Here is a 16,240-nt window from a genome sequence, read left to right on the forward strand (position 1 = left end):
ATATAGCTACTGATCAACACATGCAGCAGTTTACAGAACAACATACATAATGATGCACAAATTAAGACAGTTTAGTCACTAACCCATGCACTCAGTGAGACACATTTAATCACTCACTCATACAGTCAGTCAAGCACCTACTAAATCCTTCATCCAGACACTTCTACATCCACTCATTCTTCAATATGTAAAACATATTTAAACTTTACAGAAACACACAGTCAGTGGATGATGTCATCAGTGATGTCATCAGTGATGTCACTGACCATGTCAGTAGGTATATGAGTAACTATATGGGTTATTGATTGGTTGCCCAAGTATTTGTATGGGAGAGTGTGTGTGTGTGTGGGTGGCTGGGAGGTGTGTGACTCTGTGCATAGATGTGTCAACAGTTGATTCACTAGATGTATGGATTCAAAACAGCATGTGGAAACAACTGTATGGGTTGTTGACTGTGTTCATGAGTGTATTGGTGAGTGAATGTATATCTCAGTGCTACATGTCAAAGTAAGTACATATGTAAAACACAGTACATGTCATATATAAATTACTGTGCATATGAGCCAGTGAATGTGTGAGTGGCTGTATGGATCATTGTAAACTTGTATCAGGGATTGTATAAGAGAGTAAATATGTGTTAGTATATGTTTGAATAAGTAAGGTGTGTATAACTGTATAGTTGAAGAAATGGAGGTGTGATTGATTTTCTACATGAGTGACTAGGTGTGTGAGTAACTCCATGGACGAGTGACAGTCTGTGAGTGTCTGTTTACACTGATTGTATCTAAGGTTATATTAGAATCTGAAGAGGTTCATCGTATTATCACATGAATGATATCATGAGTGATGTGATGAGTAATGTCAAATGAGATGTCATCAGTGATGTCATTTAAGATGTCATTTGAGATGGCATCAGTAATGTCATAAGTGATGTCATTTGAGGTGTCATCAGTGATGTCATTTGAGATGTCATCAGTGATGTCATCAGTGATGTCACTGACCATGTCATGAATGATGTAATATGTGACATCATCAGCAGTGGGTTGCGGTTGTGCGATATATAGTTATTGCATCTAACTATATATGCGAATTTCTATGGTTTTGTGCGAGTAAATTAAGGTTTTGTAAATGCTAATCCCTAACTATATATGGGCTAAAACCTACGGTTTTTTCAGTGAATTTCAATGGTTTTTTAATAGCAAATATCAAAAGCTGTCAAATGTCAAGTACGTGATAGGTAAAAACTTTTTCGTGTTTATGCACGCTGATGTGCTTTGAACGCTGCCCCCCCCCCTCTTTTCTCTTAGTAGTACTCTCTCTTTGCAGATAGTGAAGGGTAGTTAACGCAGGCCTTTGCCCCCGTTGTAATCCGTCGTGCCTGCTTGTCTCTCCATTTGATTGATTGCTATCCAAGCATTTACTGTTTTAGAATTGATTCTCTTTGGTTCATTCTCTATTTACAAACAAGCAGAGAGTCGCAGTACTCTGTTTAGTCTTTGCAGATAGTGACTGCTTTATTTCACTTGCCTTTTACTGATTCGAAAACAGTGACTAAAAGTAAAAACTTTACCAATGTAAATACTACTACCATGTTTTGTTTTAAAAACCTTTATTGTGAAAATGTCAGTATACAAATACGGGCCTATAACCACGTGGGCCGGCCACGGAGCAAACTGAAATCTTATATGATGAGGAGACATTTACATTATAGAGGAACGTAACGAGCGAGCCATTAGGTTGCAAGAACTAAGATGTCTAACAGTTGCGGAATCGGTGGACGTACATTTTGTAATTAAAATACGACAGGGCCACTTACAAAAAAGTTATCTAGATATACATTTGCGTGCAAGTACCATGGGTGACGTTAATTCGAACTTTCAATAGTACAGTAATAAATAACACATCATAACTTAATATCAATAGGGATGTAGAAATATTCAATCAATTCTCGTCCCCGCCCGCCATGAGCATCAAAACTGCATTCATATCTCGTGATATCAAGGTTGTTCAACCAGTACACAACAAGGAGTTATGAGTCCCATTTATACCGGCGCCATTTTGGGCGAGGCCGGGCAGGTCCAAGATATAGTCAAAATGTCTCCACCAACAATCGGCCAGACCAGAACCCCTTTCGGCCCTTTATGCTACAAGATGGTGTCTTCCATTCAGAAAATATTGTTGCAGCATTTTGAAAGGAAAGATAAACAGCCGTTTTCCTAGTGAGTCTCACATTGTTACATTTAGGAAGAATGTTGAAGAGTAATATGTGGAAAATCTGAAGCCATTTTTCTACAAACTCTCAATCAGCCTTGGATGGAAAAAAAAATCCTGAAGAATGTACGAACTGAAAACCAAGTTTTGTCTGTATAGCATCAACAGCAACGCTTGAGTCAGCTTTGTGTCAAGCCGTCATTTTCATTCAATCAATAGCGTCCCCCTGCACACATTCAGGAACCTGGTCGTGTCTTCAGGTGAAACGGATTGTGGGACAAGAAGCAGAAAGGAAAAGGAAAAAAGTTCCGCCGGACCTCGGGAGCCGGCCGCCTATGTCATGGGCGATCTTTGGCCACACCAGGGCAATAGTGAAGCTGCAGCAGGTGCAAAAGAGCTTCAGACAGTCTTACAAGCACTGCTTTTCAAAACATTTTTTGATTTTTTTGTATTTTTGCACAGTTTTATATTTTTTTTTTGTTTTTGATGGAGGGGAAACAACAAAAAACAGGCATTGAAAAAGGCTCAACAGTGCAGGGCGCCTTGTGCTGGTTCCGACCTATTCACACATTGGTCCACTACTGACATCACCTCATAAGCCAACGGGGCACCCCACGCTGACTTTCGGCGCAGCATTGTAGGATGGCCACACCAGTGCGGCAACTTGCTGGACACCACCTCGGTGCCATCCGGATCTCGGCGCGTTCGAGTCACTGTACCGCAAAAGTGACTGGAACTCAGCTGGACACGCCGTCTTTTGGCACAGCATTGTAGGATAGCCACACCAGTGCAGCAACTTGCTGGACACCACCTCGGTGCCATCCGGATCTCGGCGCGTTGTGCTGCCTTCGGCCTATTCGCACACCGGTCCGCTACTGACGCCGCCTCACGTGCCAACGGATTTTCTACGCTTTTTGTAGCCCTATGCCGCATAACAGGTCATGTGACTTGTTTATAAAACTTTTCATTGGTTCATTTTACTTTTGGTTTCCTAAAGATGGAAGGCTTGGTCATATTACCTAAAAATAACACTTTTCATTGGTTTAGAACATTTTTTTTTCCCAAACGATGAAAGCCCCACCTTGTTTCTGGATGATTCAGACTGAAGCTGGCGTCACCATGAGAGCACCACCATCTCGTGGCTCCGTCGTGGTCATTCCGTGAGCAATCATGGCAGCCGCTTCCCACCGGAAGCCTGCAGGAGTCGAGGGCCCCCAAGACTTTTGTAGAATCTTCACGGCTGAGGGGACGCTTTCGAGAATGGAGCCCAAGCCCTAGCAGGCAAGCGTCCGAGTTCCAAGGTGTCCCAGGGCCATTTTAGTGGACCAGGCCCAAAACCGAAGAGCCGTCCGCCATTTTAAGAGTCCTGTGGCAGCCGCCTATCGCTGCACTGCAAGAGTGGGAGCAACTCAACTACATGGTGAGCGAGACGCTGTAGCCGCAAGAGCGGGCGCAACTCAGCTGGATGGCCGCCACCTGGGGAGGCCCGTTCACGCCGCCTCCCCCACGCCCCCCCCCCCGGGCCGCCCCACGCCAATTTTCGGAGCAGCATTGTAGGATACCAAAACCAGTGCGGCAGTTTACTGGACATCACCTGGGTGCCATCCACATCTCAGCGCGTTCCGCTACTGACGAGGCCTCCCCCCGCACCACCCGGGACGCCCCACGCTGTTTTTCTGAGCTGCATTGTAGGATCCCAAAAACCAGTGCGGCACCCAGGTGACATCACCTGGGTGCCGTCCAGAACTCAGCACGTTGTGCTGCCTTGGGACTATTCGCACAAAAGACAGCTTCTGACCATTGTTGCTTTTTTTGTCAAAAATGTTTAAATGTTTGTTACAGTTTTTGTTCCGTTCGTTATATTTAAAAGTTAATAAAGTTTTATAATCCCACTTAGTTGGAGTGCTATATATTTTTAAAAAATCGGGTGAATGGGGCCTTCAATCGGGTTATTGTCATGTGTGGGCTTTGCAAGTGTATTGCTACAGGATCGGACATTTCAAACTCAAATGCACGTTCTTTTTCTTACCTTTCCGAAGCATGGAGCGCAATAGCAGGCAGAGAAAGGGTGATGCAAGTGTCGAACACTGCCTGGCCTGGCAAGTTGCTGGCAGTGCCCCCCCCCCCCGCCCGCTCCTGAAAGAGGACACACACACACCGCCGCCCGAGTACTTCACAGATCTTTAAACAACCATGCGCTTGTTCATGAGGCTTAAATGGTTTATCACCCCTTCTAGAACCCCTGCATCGACCCTCTGACGTTTCCTGGAAAAATTACCACGTAACACAATACCAAGCCTTGTCAGCTGAAACCCCCGAGGAATCGTGGGGCATATTATCAAGGGGGTTTATCTCCGCTTTTTTGGCTTTAAAAGCCAAGAAAGCGGAGATAAAATTATCTCCCTATTACCAAGCTGTCGATAACACCAGTTAGTGACAGCTAAAAGGAGATAGCGACCATCTTGGGCCCCGCTTTGCATGTCAGTGATATTTATCACTAATGACATGCAAAGTGGGCGTGCCAAGATGTTAGCGACTGGAAACAGTCCCTAACATCACTATCTCCTATTACCAACTTTTGGAGATATTCGCGCTAAGCGCGAATATCTCCAAAAGCTAACACCTGACCTGAGCAGTTCTTAGCCATGTTATCCAATGGGAGGTGGATAACATGGCTAAGAGCATTTGCTCGATAATGCATGAATATCGCTGACTTTTCAGCAATATTCATGCTTTGCGGCCGTTTTTTATCGCATTTGCGATAAACCTTGCTAATAGCAAGGTTTATCTGCGATAAAAATCGCCGATGTGCAGCGATAATTTTTGTCTCTAAACAAGTTAGAGACAAAAATTATCGCTAGTTGTTGGTAATATGCCCCCGGGTTTTTGCTTGCAGAAATCGGGAGGCGGGAGACTAGCACTGAAATCAGTAGTCTCACGCCTGAATCGGGAGGGTTGGCATGTCTGGATTCTCTACAGCTGGGGCCATAAACTACATCCGCAGGGCTAGGTGATAGCCTGGGACCGGCCTGGCATCTAAAATGGCTGCCGTGCACGACAAAATTGTGGCATTGGAAAAAAGGCAAGATGGCGCAGACAATGTTTATCAATAAGGATTCATTTATAACAAAATATTTTATCGCACTGACAAATTGGCGGTCAACACTTCCTGATTTCCATCGAATCGAACGTTAACAGACGTCACGCAGCAAAAAAAAAAAAAAGCTCACGCACAGCCGCTGGAAGACATGTATCAACATATATGAGCCTCCTCAGCCACCCTCAGAAAACATAAGGGATTAGGATACGTCTCCCGCACCCCCTTATACCTAGTAATTTAATTAAAACGAAACACAAAATGGCGAATTCCCGTTTCGCTACCAGTTTGCGACCCGGTTCGTGGCCCGTGAAGCGCTTCTACCGTGAAAATTTTTTTTTTTTTTTATTTTCCCCACGGGACCCTTTAATAACCCCAACAACATTCCTAGGGGGTCAAGAGGGGTATACCTTTCCCCCTTTCATTAAATTCCCCCTTCGTTTTTCACCTCTTCTTCTCTCTCGATCCTACCGAGAGATAAGATGGCGGCCGCTCCGGACTGTTTAGAATGTTGACAGACACCGGGGAGCCAATCAGCTTCGCATCGCAAAGTTCCGTTTCGCGAAAAAGTAAGCGGACCGAAGCGCAGCCCGGAGCGCTGTTACAGATATATATCTTGTTTTGAACGTTTTTTCTCAAAATCCACTGGAGCACATATATTGAGACCTAGCAAAGGCACATCGGGCTAACAGTCCCTACAATTTTGCCAAGTTTCGTGCAAATCCATTCAGCCGTTCGAGCTAAAAGTGAGGCCAAAGGCCCTATGGAAATTAACATGGGAAAAACGTGTTTAGGGACCCCCCTTTTTTCTCGGCCCCCCCTTGACGAAACCCCCCCCAAATTTTCAGGGGCTGCTCAGAAACAAAATGTGCCATTTTCCTGAAAATTTCAGCCGATTCCGTCCACAAACGCCAAAGTTATTAGACATACAATTTTCAAAAGTTCCATAGACAAATAATCCTAACTATATATACCTACTGGCGAACGCCAGTAGGTTATATATATATATATATATATATATATATATATATATATATATATATATATATATATATATATATATATATGTATATTATATATGCACACACACACACAAATGCACATGTCATAGTCATTGTCATATTTATTGTACAGTTAATAAGAACATGTACAAAAGAGACAAATATTTAAAGTGCTGAGTACTTTCAAGTTCAAGTTCAAAGAATCTTTATTCGAATTATATTAATTCATAAAAGTACATCATAATACACATTCTATAAAAACACAGTTATACATTAAAATACATAATATAATTAGGCAGGTTTTTACGCATTTTCCATCATTCTGCGCGCCCTAACAGCAATTTTTAAAAAGGTACTGGTACAACAGATTATTTCCTCATTGTCAAGAGATAACAGTGCCTGATAGGATTTATTCAACGTAATGGGTCTGTGTTTTTTAAAAAACGGAGTTAAAAGCCATTTTATATATTTCAGATAACATTTGCAAAAAAAGAGAAAGCACTGATCGTTTTCAGTGCTTTGTGCATCACAAGGGCAACTAATTTGAACTGTTCTTTGCTTGTATCCCAGCGGAAAGTTTAACAAATGCCTAATGGTACCAGCCCTTAAGCGGAACAACAAACTTCTTTCCCAATTTGACAGTAGTAACGTTAAATATAGTGAAAAAAAGTGTCTAGGTGGCTCTATATTCAGATACCTAACAACTGTATTTTTCCCTGATTCAGTTTTTAATCTTCGCAAAGAATAAAGTGCTTTTAGTGCTTCTTTCAGTTTGGATTTCTGTACTGTGCTGGCGTGATTGGGATTAAGGAAGATATCTTCAAAACCTAATTCTCGCAGATGGGTGTGCACATATGAAAGCCACGGAATCTTCATCCCCCTTTCACAGTTTAAACAGTCTGTTATTATATCTTGTGTAAATGTCGCTGACTGATTCATCCAAACAGAGTGCCAAAATAACACTGGGCGTATACTGACAAAATCAGAGATAAATTGTAAATTGTAAATTAAGTTTGTTATGTGCAATTAAATTAGAAGTATGGATTGGAACACTTAACACTTTCCTGCAGAACCTATTCTCTTCTTGCTGGATAGCGGTGCTTTGCCCAATGCCCCAAACTTCTGCCCCGTAGGTCTCTACTGGGACACATTGTAGTTCAAAAATGTTAACAATCGCTTTGGTAACGTCAGATCTCTTAGGTCTCGGGATACTTAAAATCGAATTAGTGGCCTTCGAGAATTTGACCGTGGCCTGGGCCAAATGCCCAGTCCACGAGCCATTCGCAGCAAAGGTCACTCCCAAATATGGGAGATTATAGGTTGCAGTAAGTTTTCCTTCACCCACCCGTATGGAGTTCATCTGTCGCTTACCTGGCCCACAAGACATTATAAAACACTTTCTAAAATTTACACGCATGTCTAAATTATCCATGAATTCTGTGAAATTTAAAACCAGAGTGCGTAGTGAGTTCGGTGTACGACCCAATAGCACCGCATCGTCTGCGTACAGAAGGGCGGGTATCAGCTTGCCATTTATTAGCGGGACGTCCGGGTCGTCTTTAAAAGGTGGTTGCTGACGCCGTTGATATAAATTATAAACAACAAGGGTGCTAAAACGCACCCCTGCCTTACTCCTCTTCCTATTTTAATCATCCCGACAGCTCTCCACCAATTCCTATTCTCACTCTGGACTTTAAATCTGTGTGTAAAAAAGCCAAGAAGTGGACCAGGGGAGCGTCAAGACCATACTCCAACAAAATTAGACCAAAGTTTGGACCTGTTAACAAAATCAAAAGCTGATGACAGGTCCATAAATGCTAAATAAAGAGGGACTGTCCGTGCGATGTTATATTTATCAATATTTAATTTGAGATTGAGGCATTGTTCGACAGTGCCAACCCTGCTTTTAAATCCTAGTTGACACGGAGATAAAATCCCGCTATCTTCTGTCCACGTAATCAACCTGTTATAAATTACACGACCCAAAATTTTTAACGAGTTATCTAGCAGTGAGATTGGTTTGTAATTCACAGGATCAGACCTATCTCCTTTCTTGTATATGGGCACTATTATACTAGTACCCCAAGTTTCCGGCATTTTAGCTTGGGGTAGGCTGTTGAAGACATTCACCAGTATTGGGGCCCAAAGATCCGGCTGCCATTTAATTAAATCTATATGTAGCCCATCTGGGCCGGGGACTTTATTTCCTAAACTCTGAGCAAATGCCTCTTCCACTTCACCCAAGTTTATGTCTAGGTTACAGGATGCCTTAAATGTGTTTGGGGGCAAATCGCTAAAGGGTGTAGCATAGATTTTAGAAAAGTCTGCTTCCCAGGAACTACTGGCAATTGTACAGCTAATTGGGGTAAGTTGTTGGCCCGGATTCCGAAGATCTTTTACTGCAGGCCAGAATAAGTTACCTAATTTCCCTCCTGCACTTTTGGCCAGGGCCTCCCAATGTTCTCCCAAAAGTGTAGCTTTCCTCTTATCTAGAGCTAATTTATAAGCTTTCCTTGCCGCACTAACATTTGCCTTGACTCTAGGGATCTCTGAAATGGCCTTGCATAGATTCCTGTTCGCCACAGAACAACTGTTGTCAAACCACCTCGGCTCTTTAGCACCCTGGCCTACTGGTGCTGACAGCAGAGTTCTAACTGTGGAACATATTTTACTGAAACAGGAGATAATTGCCTGGCCATTAGTTTAAGAAGCAGAGCACCGATCTATCAATGTCTGTTCATCCCTTAACAAAGACATTGTAATTCCGGCTTTGTCTATGTTTTTCCATTTCAGCCTTAACTTGTCTGTGGATACAGTTAGATCCCTTGCACCTTGCACCCTGCTGAAGACAGGTCGATGTTCAAGCTTCAGGTTTGCAGTTACGGGATTAAGGTCCCCATAATCTAATGCTAGAACATCAGTTACTGTTATACGATCTGCCATACCAGGAGAGACAAAAATAAAATCGATAATTGAGGTCCTAGCCAAGCCTCTGTGCGAGGGGACTTGCTGTGATAATGGCTTTTAACCAAAATCCATTATATTAGTCAAGATATGTTTATCTAGCAAATTTTCCAGTTCTTGGCCCCTTTGGCTGGCTAGATCCCCCTTCCTTAGTTTTGCCTGCCATTTATTTCTTAAGAGCTGAGCATTGAAATCCCCACCTAATATGATTTCTAGTCCTTCAGTTTTACCCCAGGTGTCCTCTAATTTGGTAATGAATTTCAATAGCGCTAAATAATTCCGATTTGGAATAGAAATAAAATCATTGTTATAAAAATGTATCTAAACAAAAGAGACCTTCCGAGTATATTCAATGGTTTGTATATTCCCATTTTCAGTATTAATGATTCTGTGTTTCCCCCCGGCCTTTATGCTAAATCCAACTAACAGTCCCCCAGCTGCTCGTCCATAATTTGATTTGCGAGCTGCTATATTATAGCAGTGGAACCCATTCACATGAAGGTCATAGGGTGCCCAGGTTTCCTGAAACATTATTATATTATACCTTGAAATTAACTCGACCCAGTCTTTATCCGCTAGTCTAGGTTCAAGGTTATTCTGCGTAATTTCCAGTGACATTATCGGTTGGCATGTTTGTACGGGCGGGACTGTAACTAAATTATTTTTACTCAGTAATACAGTATCTACCACCAATTGCCCCCAATGTTTCTCATGCACTTCCCTTAACCCCGGAGTAATTATTGGGACTGATTCTACGCTGTCCAAATGGATTTGTTCCTTATTTACCGCGCTGCTACCTAATCCGGGTAAATCACAAGTTACTGGTGGGCCAGTCTGGTTAAGGACTCAATCTACTCCCTCAAGACCTTCCTGAAGGTGAAGGACATTAAATCGATTGGAAGTAGGTATTCTGTATTGATTAGTGTAGTGATCATAATACGTACTTCCTTGTGTAAAGTTGGGGTATGTATTATTATCTCGCCCCCTGGGGACTGGTGAGTAAAGGTCCTGACGAAAAAAGGGCCTCTCTGTATACCTATAGGCCGGGTGAATCGGTCTTTGATGATTATTATATATAGGATGGGAATTATACATGGAGTATTTGGATTTGAAATGGAAACTAGCCAATCCTCGTTTATGTAGTAATGGTTCCGGATAGAAATAAGTCAGGGGCCTAGTTACTATACCGCTGCCTCCTTGCTCTTGGTACCAATCAAGAATATGTGTTACCGCCCTGTGGTCTCTGAAATTGATTACAATTACGTCCCTTATGAGACCTTTAGGTCTTGGGCCCACCCACGCAAGTCTACGCACATGTGCTATTACCCCGTCTATGTTGCCGGGGAGTGGTCTATTGTGCCTGAGCCAATAGACAACTTTATTTTTTAGCTCAGTGTAGCTCTCTCTCTTCCCCTCTTTGAGTTCAGAGACCCCTGTGAGGACTGTAACATATGGGGCCGCCTCCGGGGGGAGATCAATGTGGCTTCCTATCCTTTTTAAATCCCTATCAGGGGGGTCAGCCTTGACCAAATTTGGATCTCTGGGTGGTATCAAAGGAGGTGAGCATGTTTTGCTATTAGGATCTCTATCCTTTGCCTTGTTTAGTGTTGCTGCTGTTTCCTCGACTATCTTACCAGTTTTTTTAAGTCAAGACAATTTGTCACTCTTGTTCTTGATCCCAGGAGCAGTTGGCTCAGCCAACTTCGTATTACTAAGGGTTAGAGCACCAGATGGAGTGTTCCCAATGGTGCAAATTGTGGTAGCTTTGTCCCCATCATTTACGGCGTTCTGCCTATAGGCTACCAATCCTTTCAGCAGTACCGTATTCGATGTTGCCTCGTCCACAAGAGCACTAACCCAGGCGTCCAGCCTTTTTACCCTTTCAAGAAGTGGGAGAAGGAGTGATCTAACAAGGTGCTCTATATTCTGGATCGTACATGGATGTTGTTGTTGTGACCCCGGGATCTCACATTGTATAGGCGGACATTTCTTATTGTCCTGAGAGATAGATGCGTGAGAGGGAATTTGTTTCTGAAAAACAGGCATGATTTTGTCAGGGGGGACTAGTGTCAGGAGGTTTATAATACTTTTATTGATTTATAAAAATCATAAAAGGGTGGAACTTACCACCATGCGGTCAACATTTTCATCTTTAAAACAATAGAAAGTAAGCAACAAGTCGAAATTAAAAGTAGTAACGTAAAAGTACACACACTTTGCAGAGTTAGTCTAAGGGGAAAAGTAAATCCTAAAAGTGTTGTGTAAGTTGGATCGCATTACACTTTTTAACTCAAAAGGGTACTTGTATTATACTAGTGTTTGGAGGAAAGAATATCCATTGAGCAAAATGAAGGAGGGTCCGTGACCAACTATGGCCAAGCCTATAATCCTAAGTCCACTTCGGTTGGTGCCTTGTTTTCCAGCTCTTGGGCGGTGTACTCCAGAAATGTTATGGTATTACAGGATAATTGGATCCAAGACCCACTAAGGCATTTAATTACGTCCGCCCTGCAGGTTCTCACCTGAGCGTCTCTTTAAAGTGGTAGGAAGAGCGTTTTCCTTAGTTCCTGAAGTGCCGGACATATGCATATTAAGTGCAGTAGTGACTCCGCACCGTTTCCACAAAGGCGACAGTCGTGTGTTGGCCACAACCGTAGCCATTTGGGGGTAAGGTCTTTACTCAAAAAGCAACCCAGCCTTATCAGGCTTAATTTCCTTTTGTAATAGTCCCTGAAGCAATCTTGCAAATATGGATGGGGTTTCAGATAGATGTATGATGGCAAGACTATCCAGGCGTGGCTTTTGCCAGCCACTGCAGCTTTGTCCATTAGTAGTGACGCTTGTTTAATTGCTTTGTTGGTTAACTGTTTGAAAGCGGTGTAAGTCATGGGTAAAAGCCAGGATTCTTCCAATGCTAACGCGTGAAGCGCTTCCCTAAGGGACTTGTATATGGAGTTGGGGAGCCCTGCCTTTTATTCGACTTCTAGCCAGCACAGATGAGCCAGGGAGTGATCTTCTGCTTCCCTCATTCGCCAGTGGAATTTGACAAGGGCTTCTTGTCTTGCCGGAAACTGATTTGTGAGACCGTATTCCAAACGTATTTGGGCTTGGGAAATATGACGCAGAATTGAAAAAAGATTTTTGAACAGGCTAGATTGGGCGAGATTTAAGACTATGGAGCCCCGGGTTGCCATCAACTCAGAGCCGTATTTGAGCGATGGCAGGAATTGGCAGCTACAATCTTTAAAATGTGGCCAGTGGAATTTCCCCGTAAATGTTTTTGGACGGTTTAAAAGGCAAATTGGAGTTGTTTGACTTTTGATTTCCCTTGTTCCAAGTGCTGTTTATACTTTAACTTATGGTCCAGTAAAATGCCCAAATATTTGTATTGGTCTACCTGAGTTAATGTGGTGGAGTTTATCTTCCAGACAAATTTTTGTCTTTTCTTGCGAGACCCGGAGAAGCATAGGATGTTTTTTTTTTTTAAGGTTTATTGCTAATTGTGCATTTGAGAGATACGAGGCAAGTTTGGAAATCATGCGTTGTAGGCCGAGAGGAGTTTGTGACAGGAGCACAATGTCGTCTGCGTTTGGAGACTCATTATGGGTAAATTACCCAGTTTTGGTGGATCTCCCTGGATAGAACGTAAGTCGCTTTCTAGGTCCACGGTGTAGATGTTGAAAAGGCAGGGAGCCAATACGCAGCCTTGCTTTAAGCCGTTAAGCGTGCAAAATTTCTTTGTCAGGCATCGGATGTCTCCTTTTTTCACTTGGACCCAAGTGTGTGAATAAAGCGCTATAATTGCTCCCATTAGTTTTAGAGATTCAGAAAAGGGGGTGGTGATGAACAGAGTGTCTGAATTAAGCAGACCACTCTTACCCAGTCCAAAGATCAGGGCTTGATCCATCACCGTTATTTGTCTCACTGCACCATCCCAGCTCAGAACCTGGCTATATGCAAATCAGTCTGTCCCTGGCCCAGGGCATCATGGGAACAGGGCAGACTAAACTACCAAGCCAATTCTTCACCAGAAAGGAGACAAGCTACCGGGGACCGGTTTCTGGCATTTCAGCCTTCTTCGGCCCGGCTTGCTTGAATCCTGATGGTGCAGTGAGAAAGGGACTCATGTCTGAGTATACCCTGCCACACCTATAGTGGCCAAAATCGATTCTGAAAAGGGGGTGGTGATGAACAGAGTGTCTGAATTAAGCAGACCACTCTTACCCAGTCCAAAGATCAGGGCTTGATCCATCACCGTTATTTATCTCACTGCACCATCCCAGCTCAGAACCTGGCTATATGCAAATCAGTCTGTCCCTGGCCCAGGGCATCATGGGAACAGGGCAGACTAAACTGCCAAGCCAATTCTTCACCAGAAAGGAGACAAGCTACCGGGGACCGGTTTCTGGCATTTCAGCCTTCTTCGGCCTGGCTTGCTTGAATCCTGATGGTGCAGTGAGAAAGGGACTCATGTCTGAGTATACCCTGCCACACCTATAGTGGCCAAAATCGATTCAGAAAAGGGGGTGGTGATGAACAGAGTGTCTGAATGAAGCAGACCACTCTTACCCAGTCCAAAGATCAGGGCTTGATCCATCACCGTTATGTATCTCACAGAATTGGCTTGGTAGTTTGGTCTGCCCTGTTCCCATGATGCACTGGGCCAGGGTCAGACTCATTTGCATATAGCCAAGTTCTGAGCTGGGATGGTGCAGTGAGCTGAAAAACGGTGATGGATCAAGCCCTGATCTTTGGACTGGGTAAGAGTGGTCTGCTTAATTCAGACACTGTTCATCACCACCCCCTTTTCTGAATCATTTTTGTCCACCATAAGCGTGGAAGGGTATACTCAGATGTGAGTCCCTAGCTCATTGCATCATCAGGATTCAAGCAAGCCGGGCCGAAGACGGCTGAAATGCCAGAAACAGGTCCCTGTAGCTTGTTTCCTTCACAGTATGAGAATTGGCTTGGTAGTTTGGTCTGCCCTGTTCCCATGATGCACTGGGCCAGGGTCAGACTAATTTGCATATAGCCAAGTTCCGAGCTGGGATGGTGCAGTGAGCTGAAAAACGGTGATGGATCAAGCCCTGATCTTTGGACTGGGTAAGAGTGGTCTGCTTAATTCAGACACTCTGTTCCTCACCACCCCCTTTTCTGAATACTTTTTGTCCACCATAAGCGTGGAAGGGTATACTCAGATGTGAGTCCCTAGCTCATTGCACCATCAGGATTCAAGCAAGCCGGGCCGAAGACGGCTGAAATGCCAGAAACCGGTCCCCGGTAGCTTGTTTCCTTCCCAGTATAAGAATTGGCTTGGTATTTTGGTTTGCCCTGTTCCCATGATGCACTGGGCCAGGGTCAGACTAATTTGCATATAGCCAAGTTCTGAGCTGGGATGGTGCAGTTTGCTGAAAAACGGTGATGGATCAAGCCCTGATCTTTGGACTGGGTAAGAGTGGTCTGCTTAATTCAGACACTCTGTTCATCACCACCCCCTTTTCTGAATCATCCCATTAGCTTTAGCGGCGCACCCCTGGCTTTCATTTTAGCCCAAAGTTGTGTCAGGATGTGTTCTTGTGGCTGTTCTGGATATCTTGGGTCTCCTACCCCGATGGAAAAGACCCACCCTCTTCCTTTTCCGTGGTGCTCCTTTCCCTGACCCCATGTTCAAGATTTTGTTCTTTTTAGTCACTACGGGAGGATCAAGTGATCTTTGCAGGATAGAATCTATTGAAGGCTCTAAATCAACGAGATCGACAATAGTATCTACCCGTCTCATAGTTGATGGTTGGGGTGGGGATAATGATATGTCCTGGAGCAGAAGTGGAATGCTGTTGTGTGAGATTTCATGGTCCAAATTAGTAACAGCCTTAACGAGGTAATCGTCCAAAGTCCCTTTCATAGTCCTCCTCCCCTGCGGTTCGTTCCATTTGCCCAATTTCCTAGACATTTTTGTGTGTATGTTATAACATAAACAGTACACCACCAATATACTCAAAAAGAAAGATGGGTCAGAAACTATGTTCAACCTCTAACAGTGACCCCCTTACTGTAGTGTTAGTCCTGGCGGTCCTGGATGGTGGATCCAAGAAGGATGGCCCAGCCCAACCTTGGTCTGTCTTGGACAGGCTTAGACGGGCCCGCCCTTGGCCCCTGCTTCGCCCGGCGTCCCGCGATGCGGGCTGATGCTTCTCTTAAGCGCCTCCTGGTAAATTGTTGCGGGGCGCTAGAGCTGCTGGGTGTTATAGTTCACCCCAGCCCACTCTCCTCTCGGCAGCCCGACTCCAAGGTGGCAAGAAGGAGTCGGGTAGCGGGATGCAGGCGGGTGAATCCGCGATAGCCCCCCTCTGCTCCTACGAAACTCTCCAGCGGCAACTGGGCTCTCCGGTAAGCAGGACTGGCAGGTGAAATTAGGCATGTTCCCCCACTCGGCCGGGCTGACGCTTCTCTTAAGCGCCTCCTGGCGCGGTAAACTGTCGCGGGGCACCGCTAGGGCTGCTGGGTGTTGTAGTTCACCCCAGCCCACTCTCCACTCAGCAGCCCGACTCCAAGGTGGCAAGAAGGAGTCAGGCAGGCGGGTGAATCCGCAATGGCTCCCCCTCTCCTCCAATGAAACTCTCCAGCGGCAACTGGGCTCTCCGGACAGCAGGACTGGCAGGTGAAATTAGGCAGGTTCTATAAAAAGCCATTTCAGAATAAAACAGGTGTGAAGATGCTGAGTACTCCTAAAAATGTTGTACTTCAGCTATGATAAAGCTTATTAAAACCAGCCTTCTTTGCATCACTTGGAGTCCTAAAGCTTAAAAACCATGTACAGATTTGCACAATTTGCTTGTAAGTCTGTTAGATGGTTTCGAACTGTTCAGTTCCAGAGAGTGAGTTATGGGGCTAAATGACTGGTACTGTTACTCCCGCCTTCCCCTTCGCGTTCACTTTGTATATTTTTGAGGTAGTTGTGCATATGTCA

This window comes from Lissotriton vulgaris, chromosome 6, assembly GCF_964263255.1.
Source record: "Lissotriton vulgaris chromosome 6, aLisVul1.2, whole genome shotgun sequence".
Taxonomy (NCBI): Eukaryota; Metazoa; Chordata; class Amphibia; order Caudata; family Salamandridae; genus Lissotriton; species Lissotriton vulgaris.